This window comes from Haemaphysalis longicornis, unplaced genomic scaffold (assembly GCF_048455015.1).
Source record: "Haemaphysalis longicornis isolate Haplotype H1 unplaced genomic scaffold, Haemaphysalis longicornis Haplotype H1 scaffold_6, whole genome shotgun sequence".
In the NCBI taxonomy this organism is placed as follows: Eukaryota; Metazoa; Arthropoda; class Arachnida; order Ixodida; family Ixodidae; genus Haemaphysalis; species Haemaphysalis longicornis.
Genome location: NW_027526407.1, coordinates 124,973,907 through 124,988,471, shown reverse-complemented (window position 1 = coordinate 124,988,471; position 14,565 = coordinate 124,973,907).

Here is a 14,565-nt window from a genome sequence, read left to right as displayed (position 1 = left end):
TGCGATAAAGCGTTTTTATTAATCTGTCTGCCCGTTTGGGTGTGTACAATGTTGTTGTTCGTTCCTTTAGGCTTTGTTTCCTTGAAGAAGAATTTGTAGATGGGTGTTCTGAACCTAATTAGTATTGGTGTCACTGTAGTCGAAAACACCAACCTAACCCTTCCTTTGCTATGGAAGGTCACCACTCTAAAAAGGACATGTTCAACTTCATTCAATGGTTTATTCGAAGGCCATCCTATACGGGATTGAAACTTCTTCAGTAGTACTACCTGCAGGTATTTAGGTCATGTTTTTGTTTTTACCCTTTATCGGTGAGTGTTTTGTTTAATTGTTAATATAGTTGGAATCTTCTGTTTACCTAAAAGATGAAAGCTACGCGCACACTTGCGGCGAGTTGACGTGCCGGCAAGCTATAGACCTAGAGGGGCATGACATTGTGACATCGATAAACACTAGCCCAACTCGCCACCATGGTGGTCACTCACGTAATTCACCTGCCCTTGGTGCGTGCTCCGAAAAAGATCTGTGCAAAGCTTTTTAGAATAGCTCTCAGGGAAAACACATTCTTGGGGAGACGTCGAGCGTTCGCAGATCAGGCAGCGGGGAAGTGGGAACAGGTTGGCACGATAGGTCACTAGACTGTCATCACACCCTGCATCGTTAATTAGCCCTTGCGCTCTGCGGTACCCCAAAAATGGGGTTCGGAGCAATTGGCCAGGGAGAAAGGAATACTAGCTGCCCCTAGAAAAGACCGGTTTTCAGCCGCTGCCGACATCAGCAAACGGCTGGCCGTACAGCTTGGCCACGGGAGTGAGCACGTACAATAATATATATATATATATATATATACTCCAGATCATCACCTTGTGGATAGAGACTGCGAGCGATGAGAAAAGAGAATAAACACTTGTTATCGCTTCATGTTCCCGATCGCTCAGATGTAGCTTTCGGTTAATGTAGAGAGGTGATATCTGTAACTTTGTAACAAATTCGGCATGCCCCTTTTCATGTTGCCGGATGTAGAAATGGTGGGTGAGATGAAATTTAGTCGCCCCGGTAAACAGCAGAAGTTGCAAAAAAAAAATACAACCCCCTGAGAGAGGGTGTACAAATTATGGTAAGTAAGATCAAGCTCTTTTGTGGCGAAAGCTATGCTGGACACCCGGGCCGCTGCCTTGACGAACTACTAAGGGAGCGCGCCAACACTTTACGGACAGCGCAGCCAGCAATTGAGATGCACGTTGTGCAAAATGCGAGATATGCCAGCATTGCCCACCACATTGGAAAACATCGTAGTCTTGAAACGGCTGTGAGTAGCCACGTGGGAGATATAAGAGGCATTCGTTTTCCACACAATATAGGATAAGAGCCTGAGCCCACCCTCTATTGAGTTGTTCGAGATGTAGATAAAATACTTTTAATTTTGATTAGGACACTACACGTGGCTACTTTCACCTGTGCAATCAACTTTCTTTTTGTCGTGTTTTGTTATGATAATCCTGCTTTCCTTGTTTCGACTCCATTATATACTCGTTGTTCATCTAAATAAATCATTGTGGGCAGTTCACCCCAGCGTTTGTAGTTTCTTCCTGTTGTGTGGTCCCATTTTTTATTAGCTAAATTCCTTTTATAGACTGGATCTTGGTAGCGCCGATCGCCGCAGTAATAACCCGAAATCCCCCGCCGTTAGCGCGAGGTAACTGGTGAAGATGTTGGACGAGCCAGCATTTCTTTGATAAAACGTTTTCTGCTTACCCGGATATATTTCTTGTTGCTCTTAATCGAGGGAAATAAAGCAGGTAGGTTTCGGAGCACGGCGACACGCAATTAAAGGAGATTGTACCAAAGTCCACTCTGGTTGCGTCGATATAGGAAGGAAATGGTTATTTCCTTTCTCCATAGGCATGCTTGTTTACACTTCCTATGCAGAATACCAAACGAGAGTGTGTAGGCACCCTGGATGACAGCACACACAAAATCACACAACACTCTCTGCAGTTATCTGCTGCGTTTTTTGGTGCAACCCCTGAAGATGCCGGCCGGGGTGACTGCGGCTGTGGGCGGTGACAAGATTTCACGTAGATCTTACAGCAAAGTCTTCATTGAAACGAAGACAGCTTGCTCAATAACGGCACAATTCCTTTTAACTCCACACATACTATGTTCGTTATAATACATGAATTCCTAAGCGGTACCTCGTAAAAATAAAAGGCACTACATCGCGTCAAGATGCATTGGCTGAAAATTGGGGTCCCACTAAAAAATGGAAATAAAAATGATCCCGCATTTCGTACTGGGAAAAGCGTAAATAGTGAATACCGTGTTTGTGCTAAACTCAGCTGGTCAATTTTAACAAATATATACATTGTTAGGTAAAAAAAATTTTGGGTAACTGCAGTACAAACGTTGCTAAATTAAGATAGCGTTTTAAGCGTGTCCTCTTTGCTTAGATAGTAATCGAGAAATTGTTCTACAAGCATAATTCTTCTTCTACCAAGAATTTTTAGATAAAGCGGATAATTCAATTTTCAGGTATACAGTGCACACAAATTGCTTCCCGCGATTTGACGTGCAAAATACCTTGCAGACAAATTGCTTGGCAAGCAACGCTATGGTAATATAATTATTCACAGAAACCTAAAATTTTATTTATTTCTAGCATAAGAAATAAAGTTTCAAATATGGTCGCTGATATTTGAGATCATGAAACATTGTTTCGAACTTAACATTCGGAGGTCATTGCTAGGAGGCATTTAATAGGTTCCAGAAGCTGTCCTCCAGGCTTAAAGATCTTTTGTTGCAAGGTTGTGCAGCTGTATATATTCCGAAATTTATTTAAATAAAATCTCTAAATCCCACTGTGCACGCGTCATCGGCAGCTGTCTTCTTACGGGGAATCTTAGAGTGTTTTATTCACCATTGACACTTGAGTTCACTGGAATATAATTTTATACATAGCGGCTTCCGAATGAATACATTGTAAATGGCGGCACTGCAGTGTGAATTATCTGAAATGACTACAACATTTCTTGTTAGGTTTTTTTAAAGCATTCCTTCTAGGGTTTTTCGCAAAGCAGAGGAAGGCGTCCCACTGGAAATTCTAACTGCCCCAATGCAACGCTGCGCGTATTCACATTTTACACGTAACTGTCCTATTTCAATTCTGAGTTGAGTTACTGGCCTTCAGTTATGTCCATACGTGTCAGTCCGTAGCTGCAGCGTGTACCGGTAGTACACAATTCTTGGATGTTGCGCCATATTTATATTTTGCCCGACTCTACTCTTTTCTCAAAATTTTGCGTTGATTATCTCCCATAGATATTTGCAGCCCTATAAAATAAAACCTAAAGCCCGTATGCGTATCAACATATTTCGGTAAACCTCGTGTCTTTAGTTAATAATTCCACTTTAGGCGCTTCTTCTTTCCTTTACAGATGGTAATTTAGCATCAAAAGTTGAAAGCGATATGACTGCACCACGTGTAGGCCATAATAGCATACGATTATTTTGAGTGTTACAGGTATTTCCTTGTTAGCTTCTCCACATTAATTGCCGAATGCTGTTGTGCCGTTATGCCGCATTTTGGGTGGCCATATACAATATTGTATATCCATTATATTCTATCACACAGAAAACGAGTGCACTCATAAACAAAGTACAAGGCGTGGAAAGGACAAGCGGCAAAATTCAACAATTTGATTATTTTATTACCAGTGCTTGTAAACACATCTTCCCTGCAGGAGGGCAGAAAAAACGCAAGACATACAAGAGAGATAAAAGAAGAGAAACATTGACATGCCATTTATACATGAAATAAAGCTTAATTTTCGATAAAGCTACAGATGGCCAGCTGACGCATCGATCACCGGACGTTGCTATCTCCACCTGGTCCTACAATTTCACTCCTTGCGCTTACCCAAACAACTGTCTGGTCGTACAGATGACGAAAAGAGTTCCCGTGATACAGCTTTACATTGGGGCAGCCAGCTTGCTGGCAGGAGAAACGCCACTGACCTTGTTGTTGTGCTCTTTTGAGCGAATGTTCGAGCATTGGCCGGTCTGGCCGACAGAATGCGTGCCGCCTGACACAGGAGTTTTGAAGAAAACGGTATGTCGCCATTGTACAAAGGCGTCTCTGGGCTTAATAGCGCAGATTTGTTTCCGCGCACGCGTCAACTCGTCTTCCATCTGCGCTGACGCTGCCGAAGTAACTGGTAACTGATAACTTATGAACAAAAATAAGTGAGCAACTGAATTAGAACACATCGTTTTTCATATGTCCAAAGCCCACCAAAAATGTTCGTGGATAGACAACGTTTCAAAACATTCAACGTTTCAAACCAATCGACGGTCCAACACATTTCAACAGGCAACACGTGTGTTTGTGCAGTAGGAATCCTGACGACGCCCTTAGCGACCACACTACGTTGTCCCTTTCCTTGTGGTCGAGCGACACTTGTCGACGTACGTCATGGACATCATCGGCTCTCACGACCCCATTGCCCCCGAGCGGCTCAAGCCGCATACGTCATTGCCGCGGATATTACGCCAACGAGTCGTAATACCGTAGCCGCACACCACCGCGACCGTCATCTGCATTGGCTTGATCAAATTGTCACACCAGCTGTTAGCTTGGGGGAATCCCTGTAGCTTCAAGCCATAGTGGCAGCGGCAGCGTGAACTATGTTTCGGTAGTTATTCTGAATGTTTGTTCTGCTAACAAGCAGGCATAACTCAATGTGTTGTTTAAAGAAGCTTTCCGGAGCCCTAAATGGTCATATAAACTATACCTGTAGTATTTTTGAACTCGTGCGTTGAATTGGTTATGAAGATGATACTACTGATCTGTTGAATGACAGGGATACAGAAAATATAATAAAATATGCAAATAGTATGGTCCATCTAATAAAGAGTGTGTAAAACATCTTATCTGGAATAAGGTGCAGAAAAACTGGAGCCATTTGTTCCGTAAAATACGCACTGTTGTATTTGCACTAATAAAGCTGTATATGATTATAGAAGAATTTAAATTTCAAATCCTGCAAAACACTTCTTCTAACACCTTCCGAACATGTGCGGTTGGCCAGTACTGCAGAACTAACCTGCGGTATGCTATATGCATTAAGGGTGTACTAAGTAGTCATCCTCTTTTCCCTACATATTCACTGAAATGCCTATTACCCAATCGGTATTTGTTAGACGCCATTTTTTAAAGCCACACGATACAGAAAACGACATCAGAAAAGCCAATACGAACAAATGGGCATTTGCCAAAAGCGCGCTCTGCATGTAATAGCCAATGTTCCGTGTAACTATCTTACAATGCAGCATTTTAAGAGGTTTCAGGTACTTCCAGTTGCTGCTATTTATTATTTTATGATCACTTGTACTTACCAGTCTGCCATTTGATCCCAATATCTTGATTTTACTTGAAAGCGCGCTGCTAATTTTGGGTGGGCTTAGTGGCTGTGCCAAGACACAGTCTAACCCACTTCTGTTCGTCATGCAGGATTTCACTTGCGCTATCTTCTGCGTGCTGCTCCCGGTTTTTCTGGGCCGGGTATCAGCCATCCACGTGAACTACCCTTTCCCGGCAAGCCTTGTCACAATGGATGACGAGCGCTTCCTTCCAGTGTTGGCCACCGCAGTTTCTATGGCGCTGGAACCTGCAAAATGGGCGCTCGAAAGCGAAATCAAGGCCACATCGTCATCGGCTTCATCAGGCGCACCGTGTATATATCGTCCCGGCCAGCCCGGCGTGCTCTGTGGGCTCGGTGCCTGTGCCACGACACAGTCTACCGCACTTCTGTTCGTCATGCAGTATTTCATTCCCGCTATTTCCTGCGTGCTGGTTTTCGATGTTCTGGGCCCAGTTTCTGCCTTCCACGTCAACTACCATTTCCTGGCATGCCTTGTCACCGTGTACGACCAGCGCCTCATTCCAGCGTTGGCCACCGCAGTTTCTACGGCACTGGAACCTGCAAACTGGGCGCTCGAAAAGGAAATCAAGGCCTAGCGTCATCAACTTCATCAGGTGCACTGTGTATAAATTGTCGGTGACAGCCCGGCGCGCTCTTTGAGCTCGGCGGCTGTGCCACGACACTGTCTAACCCACTTCTGTTTGTCATGCTGGTCAGTTCAGTATTGCCTTTTGGCTAAAAATCAATCAATCGTTGCCTTGTTCAGCTACTTAGCCCCAAGTGCGGTGTTTGGGTCGTGTCTGATTGTATAAACACTGTTTTTCCTCTGCTGCTGATGTTATCCGGTGACATCAAAACTAACCCTGGACTCCGCCCCCCCTAGAAGATATTCTAAATTAACTTAAAAGCTTGTCTTCCGGTCAAGACCAGCTTATTGGCGACATGCACAGCCTAAAATGACAGCTCTCTAACACTTACAAAGCAATTTCTGTCTAGGTAAAAGAATCGAAACCTTAAATTCCCACTACCATCAGGTTCAAACACTACGAACGGAATTAGACACCCTAACAACCATCACCTCCAGACTGCTAGCCAGGTCTCGGTACTGGAGGCTCGGCTGGACGACGGGGAGAACCGTTCCCGACGGAACCACTTGCTGTTTTACGGAATAGCGGACGACACCCTATCCGAGACCTATGTACACTGTGAGGAGTTACTAACTGCGTTCTGCAGAGACCACTTCAAAATATCTATTTAATCAAAGGAAATTGCGTGTGCCCACTGTCTTGGTCGCCACTCACCAGACCGGTGTCGGCACGTAATTTTAAAATTCACCTCTTTCAAAGCCAAGGAAGCTGTCCTTGATAATGGTCCTCAACCTAAAAATACCGATTTTAGAATTGGGGAAGATTTCCCTCCGCAAGTCCGGAACGCACGGAAGAACCTTCTCACCTTGGCTAAAGAAAAATCCGGTCCTTTCCTTTTACGGTACAAGTCATAGTTTCTGGGCTCTAAACGCTGCGTTTTGAAAACGATACAACTGGAACTGTCGAAGAAAAATCGTACAAACCCCCTTCGCACCCAAGATCATTCAATGGTTTTGTTCTTGGTCAAAATGCTAATCTGTGTCTTTCGGTTATATTAACTAACATTCGCAGTTTTCTTTCAAAACTCGACCACGTGTCGAACCTTGTGTCTTCATCAATTAGCACTTTACCTTTACTAACAAAAACGTGGTTGACTGCTGACGTCACCGACCCCGCAGTTTTGGCCGACTTGCCCAAGTTTGATATCTTTAGAAAACATAGTCCCGGCACACGTGTCGGTGGCGTTCTAGCTCTTTTCCTCATGACCAGCATACTAATCTCGATACTAAAATACAAAACTGATGCTATCGTTCTTCACTTCACCAAGGCGTTTGATAAAGTACCCCAAAAGCGCTTACCAATGAAGCTTTCTCAACTGAACATACCACCCGACATTCTAAACTGGATTACTCAATTTTTGACTAACCGCACCCAATTTATTTGCCTTGACGATGTCCAGTCTAACTCGCCTCCTGTAACTTCCGGTGTACCGCACGGGTTTGTCCTCGGCCAGGCCCGCTTTTATTCCTACTTATGTCAAATACTTGCCTAACAAGTTACCATGCAACATTCGCATGTTTGCTCACGACTGTTATCTACCGCAACATAACTAACACGTCAGACCAAATAGCCCAAAAGAATGACCTTATAAAGGGTTTGACTGGTGTAACCACTGCCTGATGACACTAATTCTAACAAATGTAGATTAGTTTCCTTCCACCGACAAAAAAATGCGCTCCTATTTTCCTACGAAATCGCTAACGTACCTGTCGATGCAAGTGACTCTTATAAATACCTTGGTGTTACACTACCCCTGATCTTTCCTGGCGCACGCATATTACTAATATCATTTCCTCGGCTAACCGGTCATTAGAATTTCTAAAACACCATCTGCGTCACTCACCCTACCACGTAAGACCTTTGGCTTACCAATCGCTAATACGACCCAAACTTGAGTACACATCACCCATTTGAAGCCCTCACCAAGTTTACTTGATCAACGCGGTCGAAGCAGGGCAAAATCGTGCTGCTCGATTGATTCTTCTTCCTATTCTTGTGATATCAGCGTGTCATTTCTTAAAAAAAAAACTATGGTCTGTCAACTCTTTTGTCTATCCGCAGAATCTCTAAATTATCACTCTACCACAAGCATTATCACAGTTCTTTCCCCTACCCACCCTACATCGCTCCCGCCGCGCTCATTTCCCCCCTCACAGGCCATCCACTTCAAGTCTCCCGAGCCCGTTCTGGGCCCACAACTTTTTCTGTCCCTTTTTTCCACCGCGCAGCTCCAGAATGGAATGGCCTTCCCTACGACATCGTTTCTATCACGTGTCCATCACATTTTGTTCAACGTGTATCCATGTTCCAGTATGGTTAAAATTGTGACGTTTGTTACATCTCTGTACAACCCACCCCTTATGTAACACCCGCTTGTGGGGTCTTTAAGAATATAAAGTGGAGGGAAGTGAAGTGGACGAGAACACATGACCGTGGTATTGCCTGAGTTTGTGGCGTGATACATAGAACACGGTTATTGTAATTTACATCGCATTTCTTCTATCGTCCAACAGATATTGTAATAAAATTGACTGGTGGTCTTTTTCCGTATTTTTGCCTCACCCGGAGTTTAGCTCAAGATCACATTTTACATCCCCTTCAGTTTTTTTTCTGCAGTAGCCGGCTATGTTTCTGCAAACATTACCTCTTTTGGCGTTCTCGTATTCTAGGCGTTTGTTCTATTGCTTCAGTTGAAATGTTTTTTCTGTGTTGTGTTGGTTTTTCCTACCTTGTCTGGACGTGTGCGGAGCTGTTGCGGCGCATAATATTTGTTTAATTTTAAAATTCACTATCTTAAATGCTTTTTTTGGTACCGCTGTTGAACTGATCTGTATGGGGAGAGAGACGCGGGTGTCGTTAAGCTGCAGGTGTGCTCGTTTTTTTTCGCCACCCCAGTTTCATTTCCATGAAGGCTGAAATAAATATTTGAGTGTTTGAATAAAGAAGTGGTACGTTCGAGACCGATTAGCCCTTTGATTATTGTGTCGACCGAAATCCACTTGGGCAGCTGGTGGAGCTACAACAGGGAGTTGTGAGCAGAGAATCTTAAAACCAAGCAGTTCCTGCACGAAAGGTGAAGCTTCGTGCAAGGTGTGAAGCTAGAGTTGGACAGCCCAAACAGTCATGGTGGAGTCAAGGCTGAAGAGAACCATACGAACATGACAGCAATGCATATGATTCGCAAGTTGCCAAGCATCCTTACATGTCTTCACTGGTGCTGAACAGTTAGTTGGTCAAATTGCATCCAAACTTCCATACACTGGGAACACATGACGGCGCAAATTCCGCTACAGAAATGACGGGCAAAAAACGTACCATGAATTGGAAGGAGGAACGACTTGCTCGTACAAGTGCTTGTACAAGTCCCTCGCAAGGGCTCGGTGACCAACCAGAGAACAGAAAATTTATGTGTAGTACGAGCTGTTCCCCGCCGATGCCCAGTTTACTGGAGGGCAGTGGACGATGCTTCTGACGATGCGGCTGGTTATGCGGACGACGACGGGTTTCCCAAATTACCCATGTCAACATAACAAGAAGCAAGCTCAGCATCGCGCGGTTCATTCTGCCCTAATGGCAAAACTTACATTTTCCTGCAAATCATTTGCCATTTATAACGAAAGCTGCACTGCGCACTGGTGCGTTTACTCCAATCTCCATAAGCCCTCCTTTGGTCAACTCCACCGCGAAATCCTTTCTCGAAGATTCCCAGCCACGCCTATCGATTGGTAGCTGAGTCACTGTTTTTCCCCAAATTCTTGCAAACGAGTATTCGGCTGACCCCTAATGCGTTTTCGGTCTATTGGCAGCCACCCTGCCAAATGAATAGTCTGCCTGTTGTCCCTCATTCGCAATGCGTAAACAGCTCATGCGCATTTCCTTCGCCTCCTTGAACTAGAATGTTCTCCACCTTTGTCTGTACGCTAATCCATGCGCCTGGTACCTTGTCCCTCAGTGTGAACGCTATTCAGTGTTTTGGGCTCCCTTGTGCCCATTTAGGTTTCTTTTCACGTCGTTTTATTAGACTACAAGTTTCTGCCCCGTAAGTTGTTACAGCAACATAGGATTGAATATATACAAGCTTTTAATGACAGAGGAAGCTTAGCAGTCCCGGTGTCGGAGTTCTTACCAAACTAACCCCAAATAATTTTTAATCTGCGGTGAGTGTTCCGTTGATGGTTTGGATCAGCAGCTGTTATTTGCCCAAAAATACGTATTCGGTGACTGTTTGCAAAACCTTATTGCATATCTTGCTAATAGAATACTGCCTTTTCTTTTTCTTGTTAATTTTTAAGCCTGAAATCATACTTGCTGAGCACACTTGGTAAATTGTAGGCTGCAAATCCTGGTTGCTCTGACGGCACAAGGCAATGTCGTCTGCAAACCTTAGATGACTAAGAAGATTCCTATTGATGCGAACTGCGATTTTCCTCCACCTAAGCTATCTCAACACACGATCCAGGCCAATTATAACCTCCTGAGACCCCGCGTGTAACCTACTGCACATTCAGATTTAGGCGTTTCATAAACTATACAATCTGGAAGCAAAACCGAAACAGTGTTTTCAAGCTAGAATACAGACCGGTGGTGCCTCCTGTTGGTGTTTTATGCAACCGTAGTTCGGAGGTGGTGCTCATACTGACACAAAAAAATTGCATTTTTAGTACGGAAGTTTTATGCCGAAGCCACCAAGAAAAACCGTTCTCGTGTATAGAAAATACTGTGACGCTCTTGAATTTCGCTTTACGAGCTCATGAAAGAATAAGGTCTCATACGCCATCACTCTTTCCGCCTTCACTTTTATGTTTTCGTCTTTATTGCTTTCAAAAATTCAATGTGCAACAGATTGCACGTCAGGACAATGTTTAATCTTTGTCACTACATTTAGCAGAACTCATTATTTTGATTTGCTCTTTCACTCCGTTGAAAGTAGAGAGATTTTGAAATCTAGCATTACAAAATATAAGACTTAAGCCTCGATGGGAGGCAAAGCGAAAGTTCTCCAGGCCTGTCAATTTGAGCTTCCCAGACAGAACTGCTTCACTGGGCATTTACCGTTAAAGAGAATAATTTGCTCATCAACGAAGATGTTTGGTGAGCAAGGCAGATTGAGGAAGCGTTCCTAATGATGTCAGGAAGAGGACGGACTTACCATAGCTGATTGGCTTCGTCATCTTTGTGAGCAATAGCCAGGCACACAAACACACGCACACACACACAACCCACGAAAAACACACACAACCAACGCACACACAACCCAGATAACCAAGGCACACACAATCTAAACATAACACAACATAACACAACCCAAGGAAAACACACATACGCACGCACGCACACGCACGCACACGCACACACACGCACATACAAAACAACGCGCGCACACACACAACACCAGCGCACATACAAAACAACGCGCACACACCACAACACACTGCACGCACGCACATAAACACACGGGCACACATACACGCACGCAAGCACGCACGTGCGCGCGCACACACACACATGCACGCAAGCACACACGTGCGCGCGCGCACACACATGCACGTACGCACACGCCCACGAACGCACACACACACACACACGCACTGTCTATGACATCAAGTTACAAGATGTTTTGACAACTTAGCCGCAGTGTGCAACATGTTGAACATCTGATATCTTCTCAACGAACCGTCATAGAAAATAAAAATAACATCAGAATTATCTCTGTATTCCGGTAAATTCAAATATTAAAAAAGTGGCTTGTTTTTACTGCGTCATATCTCAGGTCTCAGGAGGATAAATAATTAGGGCAGCATGGTTTTGCCTTGACAGACCTTCTTCTGTGTATAAAATTGACGAATTCTCTGGTGGAGCCGTAAAGTTTCGTACATCCATCGTATATATATGTCAATCGCACCAGGTATGCCATGCCGACGACATGATTCTACTACTGCTGAAGCGGCACTGAGTCAAAATCCTTTTTCATATTCTATGAATGCCATATCAAGCTGTGCGTGATACTGTGAGCACTTTTGGATTGTGTGATTTACAGCGTCAATATGGCCTAAAGTTCAGAAGCGCTTTCTAAATCCAACCTGCTCTCGTGGCCATTTAAAGTTAAAAGTAGCACTGGTGCGGTAAAGAATTACTTCGGTAAATATTTTGTAGCAAACAGAGAGAAGTCTGATGGGCTTGTAAATGTGAAGATATATAGCATCCCCTTTCTTATGTGGGAGAAATAAAGACGCATTTTTCACTCCTTTGGGAGCGTTTAGGAGTTCAAAAAATCGTATAAATGGCTGTACGTTTTGTTGGAACAACGTGGCCTTCTAGGCACAATATTATTGCTGTCGTCTCCTGCAGCTTTGCATTTATTGCTTGGAGCGCCATCGCTAGCTCAAGTTTGGTGACCGGCCGAACCTGTCCCACACCATTTACGGAAATACGTTTGTCCGAGTCAGGAGTAGCATCGAACAGATTTGTGTAGACTTGGTCAGCTATGTTTTGTTTGAAATCAATAATATTACGTGACCTATGAATTTTAGGAGTGCATACATTATAATTTTGCCAGTAAGGAGCTTCCTTTTAATGGATTTGAAGTCAGTTCGTGCTTCAATGTTGCTTTTCTTTTTGCAACATTGAAAGAACGGATGTCGGCAGTCTTTCCTTCGTGGTCTTCCTTTGGCTGCCATTTCTGTTTCGTCTCGCGAAGTGCAGTCTAACTATTTTCAGCACTGATCAGTAAGGTCCTCATTTTTGCTCTGATAACTTGCATTCGAATGAATGACGTTTTTTTTTATGGCTAGTGCTGACTCAATGACCACATGTGAAATGATAATTGAGAGACTCCACCTCATGGGTGTCGGTAAATAACACAGAGAATTTTTTTTGACGTAATAATCGGAATTCATCCAATTTTCTACGGAGAGCCAGTTTGGCGTCTTCCGTTTTATCATCTGTAAGCTTTTCCTTCTTAAGTCCAGACTGATACGACTTGTCACCATTCTGTGACCACTTGTTTTATACCGGCTAATCAGCTCTACATCGTGAAATATGCGGGGAGAGCCAGCTCAAATGAACTCAATTTCTTTTTTAGTGTTCCCATTTGAACCTTACCAAGTTCTTTTTCTGCTGGTCCGTTTTCTAAAGACCGTCTTATATTTCGCCGATTATTTCTCTTGGTAAATGAATTGATCTTATCTCTGCGGTATTTTCGAGAACCTAGGCCAAATGTTTCTAGTGCAAGCTATTCTGTCCGTTGTGCCCCAATTCTTCCACTGAAGTGGCTCACAATAACTCAGTACGGAGTTTTTGGTGGTCAAATTGCTAATTCAACGTCTCCGTAAAAGACGTTCGCATCATCCTAAATAAATGTAGGCACATAGACCGTCACCACATGCAACGTGGACTTCTTGTGGAGCCTACTATTGAGAGATTCTACACGATCAATATAACTGCGAAATTCTGCCACATTTCCTGCTATAGCCCTGCTAACCAGAAACCCTAGACTTGCGTGATGTCTTCTACAATGCCCTACAATATCTTCTACAATGATGTATTCTACAGTGAGACCAATAAATGTACAAATGCATAGTTCCCATTGTCCACCTACCCGGAAATTCTTAGCACCTTTAGCTGTATGGCTACCTTAACGCCGCTTTGGTTATGGTTAATCTACCTGCTGGGGGATAAAGGCTGATAGGGAGCTTGTAAAATTATTAGCTGGATTTTGGTGAATACCCTCAGCCCGGGTTGCCAAAAACGGTGTCTGGTGAGCAAATGCTGTTTTTTTTTCCAGACAGCGCAACCTAGTATCAATGAACCTATCAAGTTCTGTCTCCCGTGGCATCACCCCCGTGTTATGACCATGCAAGGCACCATTTTGTACCTGGTATTTTAAACGGGGGTGGTAGCCGAGCATCCGTATGCCCAGAAATTGACGCACCTAAGCCTTGACACCTGCAAAGCATCGCGTTGTATTTGACGGTATTGTTTTTGTGCTGATTAGAGGTGCAGTCTATCCCACAAGAGCTCTCCCGTTTATTGACCTTTAGGTATATCATGTTCAAAGGTTTGCAGCCTGTCATGTGTCCTGGGGTGAAAGGAATGCCAGCAGGATGAGCAAGGCATGCGCGATATTCTAGAGCTGCGCTTTGCTTCATAAAGCAGCCATCGTTTTTTTTATGCTCGACTTTCGATTACTTCTCAAATTTTCTGAATATTTTTGTGTCTGATTCATTTTTGTTCACAGATCGATCTAGCCCAAGCCGCTTCGCCTCCCTACTCAAGGCTTGCTCGCGTTTCAGCTTCCCCTTTTCCTCATCGACGTTTTGAACTTGCGAAGGCTGTCAGTTCAAAGTCTTTCCCAGCTCTTATTATTATTTTTCCAGGCCGGCAATGTGCATTTTGAATGTGTTCGCGATGTGAACGCAGCCAGCAATGGGACTACTATGAAAAGAAAACGCTTTGCGAATCCTGTAAGGCTCGCCACTTTCTGTTATGAAGGAATGGCC